The sequence below is a fragment of the Notamacropus eugenii genome, chromosome 6, assembly GCF_028372415.1.
Source record: "Notamacropus eugenii isolate mMacEug1 chromosome 6, mMacEug1.pri_v2, whole genome shotgun sequence".
Classification (NCBI taxonomy): Eukaryota; Metazoa; Chordata; class Mammalia; order Diprotodontia; family Macropodidae; genus Notamacropus; species Notamacropus eugenii.
Window position 1 is genome coordinate 77123363 of NC_092877.1, and position 12925 is coordinate 77136287.

Genomic DNA, 12925 nt, shown 5'->3' on the forward strand with positions numbered 1-12925 from the left:
TAGGGTATCAACTATGGTCTGAGGAGCTAAGATAACCCTTTTTTTCTGGTTCACATTTTCTATTTCAACATGGCACTGATGTTTCAAGTATGCAAAATAAATTTGAAATAGGAAGTCATTTTCTGAATTTCTTTCTATTTCCAAGACTTCATCTCCATTCACAAATTCTTATTACAACTCTGGACAGAATATTCCTTCTGCAAAGTCCTTCCTGATGCTTTATCAATCATGTGTGATACAGTTGTCTTTATCTTTCAGCTAAGGAAGTTGAGGGGCAGAGAGCTTAGTAGGGCAAAAGGGAAATTAGAGGTGTTAAAAAGAAAGTCAGAAATGCTGCATTTCCAGGCTCGTGCTTAGCTCATGCTTATCCTACAGAAGTGTGAAAGCATGCTGTCACAGCACAACAAAGCAGCAGCAGAAGCCCTGGGTTTGAATCCCAGCTCTGTCATTCAGGTCATGGGACCTTAGACAATCTACATGGCCTTAGTCAACTTGATGCTTCCCCATCTGTGAGGATGATCTTGCCCAGGCTGTTAAGAGGATTAAAAAGTGATAATAATATATTTGGAAGCTCTATAAAAAGTTAAGCATACTGCAAATGGAAGATATTATTAACAGGTGCCTCCACTGAAAATGTCCCTGCTTCCCTAGGGCATTCCATATGATGTGTGAGACCAGGCTGGAATTCCAGAAATGCTGCTTAGCACATGTTTGTGTTTTTGTGATTTTTTTTAACCACTAGCCCTGGCAGAGTAAAAACAACGCAGTCATCCAAAACCTACCCTATACAGTTTGCAATTTTGTGAGATCACTCATTTCCTCGTTGTTTTTTTTTAAGAAGTCCCCTTCTGTGTTGTAAAGCTAAAGAAAAAAAAACCACCACCAAGAAACATTCCTTTCTAAGAAAGCTAATTAACAACACAATTAAAATGTCTTCTGTTTCAATTTGCAACTATGATATTGGGATCTGCTGCATGCAAGTCTTCCCTGAATGTGAAAAGATTTTCTGATTCAGCCTTTATTTCATTTTACTTCTCTGCTTAGACATGAGGATTTTGGAGTTTTTTTTGGTTTGGGGCTTGGATTTTTTAGCATGCCACTAATCAAGCTGCAAGGCCTTGTCAAAAAGAATTGTATTCAAAAATTAGTTTCAAGACAAAGAATTGTCTAACTTAATATTTCATCCCACTAGCCCACCAAAGAAACCAGTACCTTACTGAGAGCTACCCAAAATATACCTATTTCATTCAAAACAATAAAATGGATGCTGGCTGCTTAAATTATCAGGCAAGGCTTGGTTAAGTACCTGAAAAGTCTGTCGATTGCATTAGGGTTGAGAAATTAATAGAAAATCACACCTCTCTGTACTTTGGGTTAGAGGAATATGAGGTGTACAAATTTTTTTTCTTACATCACTGCACCTATTAAAGAATGATGGATAAAAGTTCATTCTGAACTCCACTACCTGAGGTGTTAATATTCTCTCAATGTTTCATCTCTTATTTTGAAAATCATTAAAGGCACAAAAATTTAAAAGTTCTGGTATGAGCAATATAAAAGCAGCTAAGATAAGAAGATGAACAGTTGATTGGAGAGGGAAATCTTCACAGCAAATATTTCTAACAAAGGCCTAACATTCAAGATATACAGCGAATTGATTTAAATACATAAGAACAAGAGCCAGACTCTAATAAATAAGTCGTCAGTCAATCAATAAACAATCATTTGATGGGTGCTTACTATGTGACAAGGATGACGTAAGTCACTGAGGGTACAGAGAAAAAAGTTAAATAGCCTATACATGATCAAAGAATATAAATAGGCAATTTTCAAATGAAACTATCAACAACTATTTATGATAAAGCTAGAAATCGCTAATAATAAGAGAAATGCAAATTTAAACAACTCTTAAGGTTTCACTTCATACCATGGAATTGGCAGAGATGAAAAACACAAAAATGTTAAGTGTTGTGGAGACGATAGGAAGAAAGAAGCACAACAACGAACTATTAAAGGAACTTTCAACTGGTGCAACCATTCTGGCAAACAATTTGGAACTGTAATAGAAAAGTCTCTATACTGTATATACTCTTTTACCCAATTCAATATGACTCAGTGGAAAGATTGGTGGATTTGAACCCCTAGGACCTGGCTTTGAATTCTGTCTTTGCTTTTTACTAGGAGGGGCATTTCCATATCACCACAAGTCATTTGTATCCTAAGGTGGTTCTAATTTTGCCTTGGCCTTAGGGGTTGTGTGACTCGGGGAAAGTCACTAACCATTTTTCAGACTCAGTTTTCCTGTCTACAAGAAAAAGGATAATAATATTAATAATAATAGCACCTACCTCACAGGACTACTGTAAGCCTCAAAGGAAAATACATACATATATGTGTATATAGTGGGATGCAAATCTCAAAGCTCTACATGAATGTGAGCTATTATTATGATGTAGAAGAGATGAGGTTCAAATCCAGGGCCTCTGACTCCACATTCAGTGCTGAAAGTTTTCTGAGCAATATTCATTGTTATCATTTACTTTTTCACAATTTATTTGTGTACCCCATGCAGAATCAAGCAGAAAATGAGACTCTCAGTTCAGTTCCCTGAACCTTTTCTAAGTCTGAGGATTGATTCCTGTGGGTTTTTTCCCCCACTAACACCCCATAAGGAGTTTTTCATATTACTCGATGTGATTTCATTAAAGCTGAGCTTGCTAGAAATGCAATTATCTATATTCAGATACCAAAGAAGCCTTTCAATACACAGGATTTCAATTTCAACCTCCACCCATTTTTAGATACCCTGTTACTACCACTCTCCTCTATGAATTCTCTATTAAAGTTCTCTATCCACTAGACGTGGAAGTTCCTCCAAGTACTAACCTGGCTGTAAGATGTCATCAACGTGAATGCTCCCACCAAAGATGCAGACTGCAATTCATCCATCTCCACCTTATCATGTGTGAACTTTGTCTCTGTCCTTCCCTATGTTTGACACAGGAAGTCATTTCAAAGTAATGAGGGCCTTCCTCACTCCCTCAACATTTTAAGGTACCAATGAAAGACACAGTGTCTAGTGCTTTATTGATAGCTCTTGTCACATGATCAGCCCATCTTTTTCTTTAGTCACATATTTCTTTAATATCATTTACTCTTGGTCTTCCTCATAACCTCTTTTTTCTCTGTTCTGTTTTGCAGCCTGATTCACCGATCATTTGGTTTACAGAAATTACAGGACATGAACTTCAAATGTTGAGGTAGAGTCAAATATATTCCTCAATACAATTAACCGTTATGAGTCTAGACCATCCTAAGTTAATAGGAGTGCATAATTGGTTAGGATGCTTTTATCCACCCAGAAAAAAGTGAGTGAAATGTTACCATAGTATACTTTTATTGGGACACCAGGTTAATTCTAAGGCCCTGAAACTACTTGTTTGATTCTATTGTCTTGAGTTAATTCATTAAATAGCATGAGAATTAAGTGGACTGTACGATCATGTATGATGGAATGCAAAAGTAAGATATTTGTTAGCATCTGAGAAATTTCTAATCATCACCAGTCTGTTGCTTCATATTTCTTTGCAAAAGAGTTCCAAGTTGTTTGGATTGGAATTTAGAACTTCTTTTGATAATGGCTAGCATTTATGTAGTCTTTTAAGTTTTACAAATGCTTTCCAAATATTATCTCATTAATCTTCAAAACAACCCTAGAAAATGAGTGTTAATATCACCTCTATTTTACAGATGAAGAAATTGAGGCATACAGAGGTAAAATGACTTATCCAATGTCATAGCTAGTAAGTTTTGGCAGGGAAGAAGTTGAATTTGAATTCAGATCTTCCTAAGTAGGTCCAGTATTCTATGCACTACATCACCAACTTTCTGAAAGGTACTTTGCGATGCTTCTTAAACTTAAAATTTTGGCAATAGTAAAAGATTTCTGAACATGCAAAGACCAGAAATTAATTAAAAATCAAACTGTAATGAATCTGAGGTGTTTCTGTTGCATTGTGTTACATGTCCATGTTGCTTTGCATAATTTCAATGCAGCCTTGGTTCTGAACACAAAGCATGCACACTTTATCCCACACATGCCATCACACCACACAATGCCAGCAAACACTGCCAAAATGTGAAAAGGAGTCCTGAGTGGAAACAGTTTAAGAAGCCCTGCCTTAGAGACTACCTGATTCAGCACACACATTTTACAGATTAGAAAACTAAGACTTAAGGTGGTTGTCTCACTTAACCAAAATCACATACATCAGTTCTGTTAGACTCAAATAGAAAAGGATCCTTGTGGGTGGCATATTGACTTAGAAAACCACAAACCAGCATCATCTATGTTGCATTATATTTTCATTTGGTCTGGTAAACATTTCCCAATTACATCTCAATCTGATTCAGCCCACACTCAGGAGTTTTGCTGGCCTCAGATTGAGAGTCTGATCCCTCTGGCATTTATAATTCAAGGTAGAGCTTGGACTAGAATCCATGTCTTCAAACTCTCAGTCTGCCAGCACTCCCTTGCTACCTCTAATCACATTACAAATTAATGTCAGCCAGAGGCAGGCCCAGGTCTTTCCATAATACTGTACTGCACCAACCTGCATCCCAAGCAAACATTGCCTCTCTGCACATACCACTTGTGTAAGACTATGCCTACATTACAAATAAATCTCTCTATGAAATTATACAAAGTAAAATAAAAGCAGATCCCTAAAACTGTATATGCAGAGACTACAACATTGTGACTGTAAAAATAACAGTAAAAAAAAATTAAAACTGAAAGCTGTGAACCTATAGTGACTATACTTCGTCACCAAGAACAAAGATGAGAAAGCATTTAATACTATATATAATGCCAGAAATTCTTTTGATGAGTTACTTAGTTTTGCTCCACTTTATTTCCCCTCTTTTATTCTTTAGTACAAAAGATGACTCTCAGGGAAAGGGAAAGGGAGGATTACATTAGGAGACATAGGTGATGTGAAAGCAGAAGATGTTGGGTTTTTGTAAATAGTGATACTGAGTACTCAAATACACACAAATGGATTTATGATCTCATCAGTATAGGTCATCTCTCCTCCAAGATGCAGAGCACAACCCATCCATACCTACCCATTCTGTGGGACCCTTGGCAATGTTCACCAGAAAGTCTACCCAAGGGATCTGGGAGACTGTCCTTGATGTTTTCAATATCACATGGATGAAGATCATCCATCCATCATCCCTCCCTCTTGCCATGTGACTTCCCCATCTATTCCAATACTTCTCATGTTTTTCCTTTGATGATAACCTTTATGCTATGACTCTTTTGTAATTCCTTGTTGGTTGTCACAGACTACTCATGCTCACCATACCCCATTCCAACTGACTTTTGGGTGATCTTTCACTTTAATTCTTCAGACACTCTAAGTACTCCATGACCCAGTGGCATACAACATCATCAGAAGAATCCTGATGTTAAAAGGTAGAGCCTTTGTTTCAGGGAGAATTTTTTAGGGGGCTGCAGAGGGGTTAAATGAACTGTACAACATCCCAAAGGTTGTACAACATCCCAACCCACTTTCCACTTTCTCTTCAACTCTGGACTCAAGTCATCATTCACTTATAACGTTTGTCCAAGATGCATACACTGGTGAAAGAACCCCATAGGCTGTCCATTCAATTGTATATTTTACTCTGGGCCATAAGCATTCTTTGTCTATTTGTTTTTTCCTATTTGAATAGTTAAGCCAAACTCTATTGCATGGCTCTCATTTAGGAGGCTCAATGGTTACTGGAGTTTTATGCAATCAGTACAATGTCATCTGCCAAGAGTGATACATCTGGAGGATGTGACCTGGACTCCACATAGGATCTCTGCCCTAAGAGCAGCAAATACTTTTTATAACTAAATTTCTTCCTGTCCCTTTAAAAGTGCATGAAAGTGTCAAGTTGAATTTTGTGTATTTCCTACTGGAATGCTATGAATATAAAAGGCAAGAGCTGAAAACTTTTACTTTTATTTGCCAAGTATATAGGGATAGAGACTGAATAGAGACTGGGCCTGTTATTTATGTGATGTAGGAAACTCCCAAGTAAAAATATTCCTTTTACCCAAAGCAAGTCAATACCTTCTTTGTAACTAGAAACCTGGAGATGTTAAGTGACTTCTTGACTCGGAAGAATGAATTCTTCCTGACTTCTAGACCAGCTCTTTATCTACTCCACCAGAGAAACAGGCAGCCTATAGATGCCTGAGTCCTATCCCACCCAATCAGATTAAAATCCAATTGAATGGGGCACCTAGATCCCATAAGGGGATAGAGCACCTTGACCCTGGTCAAGCCCAGACTGCCTCCAAAAAGAACAAAAGGAAACCCAAAATAAATAAATAAATAAAATGCAATTGGGAACTATTTAGCAAAATAAATAAAAATACAATGGAACATAGAAAATGAGATATTTTGAGTCAATATGTAGCCAGCAGGGATCCTTCCATAAGGTTTAGTAACCACTGTTTCTACTTGAGTTTGAAAACAATATACTACGTCATGCTGCCTCATCTATACATATTGAAAATATCCATAATAGGTATATATCCATACATACACATACATATGTGTATGCATGTATGTGTGTGTGTATTTAATGATGGAAAGTTGGTTCTAATTATTCACACAGGAAAAAAATCACATAGATAAAGAACATTTACTTATATAGGCCATTCTGCAAACTGTAGTGCTTTTTCATCAGTAGATCTATCTGAGATTGCCTACAAAAGGACAAGAAACGGGGCCCAAAATTGAATGGGATGACAGTAGGCCGCACTGCCTCTGAGAGTGGCTCTTTTAATAACCCCCAAGCTTCTTTTCCATACACATTTTCTTCCAATGACCTTCTATAGGGCAGGGAGTCCTGGCAAATCTAGAGTCGCCAGAGAACTCAATTGAAAGACCACTCAAAGGGCAGGTGTGAGTAGCCTGCAACACTTTACAATGAGGAATTGCCTGGGAGAAGTGATACAAAAGCTGTCATCATAAAAAGGTAGTACCAGAAATAAAGACAGGCCAGGCACATAAAAAGAGTGAGAGAAAAGCTGATGGACAGCCCGTGCACCGCACTGGTATCCCGCTAAGAAAAAGTGAGAAAGTTGAGCAGACTCCCTGTGGTAAGTCTATGGGAATTCATGAGCTAGAGGTGCATGAAAGATGGGACAGCAACGGTGGGGAGCAGCTGTATCACTGGAAGCAACATAAGCATCGATGAGATCACGGATTCACTGGGGCCTATAGTATAGTAACGTTCCAGGAAAATAATGTAGGCCACCCTAGGAAAATAGGCATTGCTCCCACTCTCCAGTTAAGAAGCAATCACAGATGGAGACCTGATGTCGACTCTCCAAAGCCAGATAGGTCTCTAAAAGCACTACAGCACGGGAAATAATTCAAAACTATATAGAATATGAATTAAATTTGTAGAAGGTATTTCAATATTCTTAGATATGGAAGGGAAAATCACAGATACGTAGAGATTTTACAGGAATAGAAGTGGGTTGACATCATCTAACATAATCTAAACTAGGGGAAGTCATGTCTTTTATGTGTGGTAAAGCCCTACCAATTAATCTGTTCATGATCTTCTCAATTACAAATAGACAAACAAATGAAATGACATGTACATATACTGGCCCAAAACTCCACCACCACCATCAACCTGACACCCATTATTTAAGATTATTTAAGCTGCTTCCTAATGATACTGACTGGACGTTGGGCATGAGATTTGCCATGGCCTCTGCTTTTACACTTTTGTGGTTAAACTAATAGTAACAGCATTAAAATCTTCAGAATTGAGTAGTATTATATTTAATTATCCTCTGCCATAATTACACTGATTAAACACAGCATAAGAGACTATAAAGACAGATAAAACATTATGGCTACAAAACTTTTTTTAAAATGACCATAAAACCACTATTAAGCCCTAGGTGACTAAATTAATATCACCCATACAATTTTATGTGATTTTCTTCCACTTATAACAGTATCATATACAATGACAGCAGAATTTCTTCACAGCCGTAAGAATGGCAAGAAGCAAACATGCAACAAAAAATAAATTTGGAGCAGGAGGGATTGGCTCCATTCAGAACCCTGACAGAGGAGTTCCTATCCATTAAATACTTTAGGCAAATGTCCTTATACATTTGCACAAACTTTCACGCACACACACAGGAACACACACACACACACATATCCCATGCCATGTTGCTTAGTCTCCTCTGCCTTCCTTTGATTTTCCTATTTCCCTTTTAAATGCAAGATGTGAAGAGTTGTATTCATAGCAAAGGTGCAAGCAAATCGTGAGGGCTAGAACCACAGATTTACCTCCACGATCTGAGTAATGACCTTCTGGAAGATTCAAGGATTTTCATACAGGGTGACCAATGTTATTAAAAAGATTAAAGAACATGACAACATCCCAAGAAAAATTCATACTAAGAGTCATTCTGTGGCAAAGAAAGGAAAAGCAGCCTTATCCCTCTGAAAGTTTTTCAAACATGAAGAATATTGGACTGTGGCTTAGCAATTTTAAGGGAAAATGGGATGGAACCAAGATGGTGGAGTAGGGACTTGCTTAAGCTTCCCCCAAATCCCTTCAAATACTTCTAAAAATTACTCTAAACAAATTCTAGAGCTAGAGAACCCACAAAATGACACAGTGAAATAAATCTCCAGCCCAAGACAACCTGAAAGGTCCTATAGGAAGGGTATATTGCGCAGGGCAGGGAGCAGAGCACAGTCCACGCCAGAACAGACAGGGCCAGAGCAGGCCTCAGGCTATTGAATCACTGGCAGTTGTAGCACTTTCCAGACTTCCCAATGCACAAACACCCAAGACAGCACAGAAGATCAATGGGGAAAACTCTGTGGGACCTGGGTGAAAAAGGATGTGGGGGTGGCGGTGCAACAGCAGCTTCCAGATCTCTGGACCCACAGACAGTGGGGGATCAAGGAGCTGATACAATACCCCTGAAATCTGAAACATGTACACCCAACCCTAACTCCACCTCTACTGAAAGCAAAGTCCTACCTTGACGAAGAGTTAAAAAGTCAAGTGTTGGCTGGGAAGATGAACAGAGAGCATAAAAAAACTCAAAACCATAGAATCTTACTTTGGTGACAAAGAAGACCAAAACATAGAACCAGAAGAAGACAACAAAGTCAATTTTAAGGGAAAAGTTTGAATAGGTGTACTCTAAGAAGTATCTACTGAGTTCCCTGGCCTGTACATTGACTATCTATCACACAACAAGGAAGAGCTAAGAGTGTGTACACTGGCTAGAGTTGATCCAGCTGATTCTGACACATTAGAAACCCAGAACAGACCAGAAAAAAGTAAACTGTAAAAAAGTTTCTTTAATAAACTGGCCAAAACTTGTTTTAAAAAATAAAACAAAGTAAAATGTAAACCATGAGAAATGTAAACTATAAACTGAGAAAACAATGGCTGAATCAAATGCAGGTGTCATGATGACCCACATAAATGGACTATATGCATGTTTAGTACTAATATGTACTATTCATGTAATGAAAAGAAAATAAATTCTGTTCTAAAGTATATAGTCTGCCTTATTATCTACACATTGCAAACTGTCCCTGCCATCCCGTTGGGTCTGTTAGCATCACCCCAAGTGCGGGTTCTCAGAACAGACTTCCCTTCAGGCATATCACAAGGTGCTACTTATTTTGCTTCCCCTGCACTGCGGCTGTCATAGTCTGATGAGAGAATGAGGAAAACAAGGTCAACTGCAGACATGAAGAAGGCCCATGGAAAGGTGAGCTGGGAGTAGCCGGGGAACAGGGCAAGCACCCCTTCAAAATCCTCTCTGATGAACTTCAAAAGCTTCTCCTCCATCTATGCAAATCAATCAAGCAGACTATGCTCCCCATGCCAGCTCTCCTCATGGCCCAGGATAAGAAGGTGGAAGATGAACCAAGTACAAAGGCAGAATTTAAAATGGAGAAGGATTTGCCCCCCCCCTCCACTCTTAGACTTTTTCCTGCATCTGCATCTGCATCTAACTTAGATTTTCCTGGGACTAACAGAGGAATGTTCCCAATGGATGATGTGAACTTGGATTAGCATGGGAATTAAGGAGAGATGGCAATCCTATTTTCTATTTGTTTACTGTTAGAATAGATGGTCTCTCATTTATTCTAACCTATCTCTCAGGTCTCTTGCAGCTCTAAATAAAATGATCCATTCTGCAGCACAGTAGTGGTCAGAACAACATCAATCCCTCAGATGGGAGAACACCCTCAGGATCCAATTAATTTGAACCCAGAGACTCTCACAGTCCTTCCTCTTCTACCTCCTCTGTACTACTCATTTCATGGCTACCATTATCTGCCCACAATCTCTTATCTGAGAACCCCCTGTAGCCCTCTCTGCCCTGCCCCCTCCACGCAACTGCTTCCTAACTCTTTATCCCAAATGACAGTCCATAGGCTCTGAAGAGGGAGATCACAGTACCATGAAGTCTAAGAGGTACAGAGCTTTCCAAGTTATTAATTACTCGATATAGTCTACACAGCGAAAAGACTGCTGAGTTTGGAGTCCTAAGATGTGGGTTCAAATCCTAACTCTGCTACTTATTAATTTTGTGACCTCAGGCAAGTCAGTTCACATTTCTGGGCCTTGGTTTCTTCATCCATAAAATAAGAGAGTTGAATTCAATGATCTCTAAAGGTGCCTTTGAATTCTAAATTTTTATGAACCTATGACCAACAGAATCACAGTGGAAATAATGTTGAATTTTGAGTTGGCAGATTTGGGTTCAAACCTTCTTTTACTTGCTATCTGTATGACCCTGAACAGGTAACCTCACCTCTCTGGGCCTCAGTTTCTCAGCCTGTAAAATGACAAGGTTGAACTAAAGGGCCTCTAAAACCCCTTCCAGCTCTAAATCTTTGATCCAGTGATCTCTGCAGCCATAAGGGAGTGGTCTGAATATTCTTTTGACATTGTTGACATACTTAGAAAGTTGACTCTTTGTTATCAGGTTAGAGTTGATGAAGGAAGTAGTGGCATGAGTCAGAGAGTACCAAAGAACTTCATAATGGTGAACCTGAACTTAATAAAAGATTAAGGAAGCAAACAAAGGTAGACACTCCCAGTTGACAGGATTGAGTTTGTGTGTGTGTATTGTGTATATGTGTGTTGTGTGCATGTGTGTGTGTGTTGTGTGCGTATATGTGCATTGTGTGTGTATACATGTGTATGTGTGTGTGTTGTGTGTATGTATGTGTGTGTGTGCCAGTTCCCTAAGCTCTTCATCACAGAGTAATCCTAGCATCTGTAAACAGTAATGACAAAGTCCAGGGAGAATCTGTATCAATCTGGATCTGAATACCACATCCTGGAGTACCCAGCCACCACTACACTAGCAAAAACAATGAACAAAAGTAGGCTGGAACATGTATGGGTCCATTATCTCAAATTCCTTTTCATGAGTTTATTATATTCTATTTGTTAATGCTCCTCCCATTTTCCTTAAACTCTCCCCTTTCCAGACTGTCCTCTTTCCCCACCTTGGTCTTCTTCCAATTCTCTCTCCATTTTTAGACCCATTAGTAATTCCAACATGCTTCAAATCCCACAAATTTCCTGTCTCACTACTTAATTAATACACTCTCCCACATCATTTCTCATTCACCTGCATGTTCTTTCTCTGGAAGACATAGAACTGAAAAGTTCATCAGTTTCACTCTCAACAGTGGCTAGTGGAAGATACAGAATTAGAGAAACACAAAATTCATAAATACTTTAATTTTCCACTTTAGTAAATATCCAATTTGAGATTCACTTGATGCATTTTCCTTTTCCAAGCAGGGACAGATTTTGGGAGCAGGGTGTGTATGTGTGTGTATGTGTGTGTGTGTGTGTATGTGTGTGTGTGAACACCTGTTATTTAAAATGAATTTTTATTCATTGAAATATGTTTAAAGACAGACAGTATAAAGTAGAGGATAAATTGATGAGCTTATAGCCAGGAAGACCAGAATTCAAATACCACCTCTGGTCCTTACTAGCTGTGCAACTCTGGATGTGACCCTTAACTTCTATATGCCTCAGGCGATCGACTGCCTAGACCTGATCTACCAAGTCAAAGGCAGTTAGCCATCTGTGTGAGTGAGTTCCCTACACAGCTGAACTCAGAGATACTTTGGAATTATAATATTGATAGCAGTTCAGGGTAAATCTCTCATGTAGAAGGTAGTTTCACAACATGCAAATACAATACCCTCCTTCAAATATCCTTCAGTACAAGTATTAGAAATAGGATGTTGAACTTGAAGGAACCATAGGTTGGACACCACATCCCAGCTTTTATTTTGCTCTGCTTCTGTCTATCTGGACCTCAGGGTCCAGATAAAAAGTAGGGGTAGGCTGCTGCAGGCAAACCCTTAGGTCCCTTTCAGCTCTAAAACTATCTAGTCTTGTGATCTTTAGTTTCTCTTAAGAGGTGTGTATATTGTTTCTGCATTAATCAATCAACAAGTATTTATTAAGCCTCAGCTCTGCACTGGGCATTTTGCTGGGCACTAGAGGCACAAATACAAATGCTCACAAGAAATTAACATTCTAATGGGAAGAAGAAAAAGAGAAAACAGGTATCGCTCTAATTACATAGAGATTATATATAAAGAGAATAAATACAAAATAATCAAACCCACAGTCCTTTGGGAGGTAGGGTCCTAGCAGTTAGGAGAAATCACAAAGTGTTCCTACAGAAGATGATACTTGGGATCCAACTTGAAGGAAGAGAGGGATACTTGGTGATGCAGGTAAAGACTTCTTGCTCTTCTCTGTTTGATGTAACTGTATTTGTCTCCCCAACTAGACTGTAAGCACCTCAAAGATAATA

At 38.7% G+C, this 12925-nt stretch overlaps 1 protein-coding gene across 5 annotated transcripts in view; it reads right to left on the reverse strand.

The window, feature by feature from the left end:
• Positions 1 to 12925, reverse strand: part of PPARGC1A (PPARG coactivator 1 alpha) — a 779791-nt gene that overhangs the window by 654531 nt on the left and 112335 nt on the right. The gene's annotated exons all lie outside the window — the stretch shown is intronic.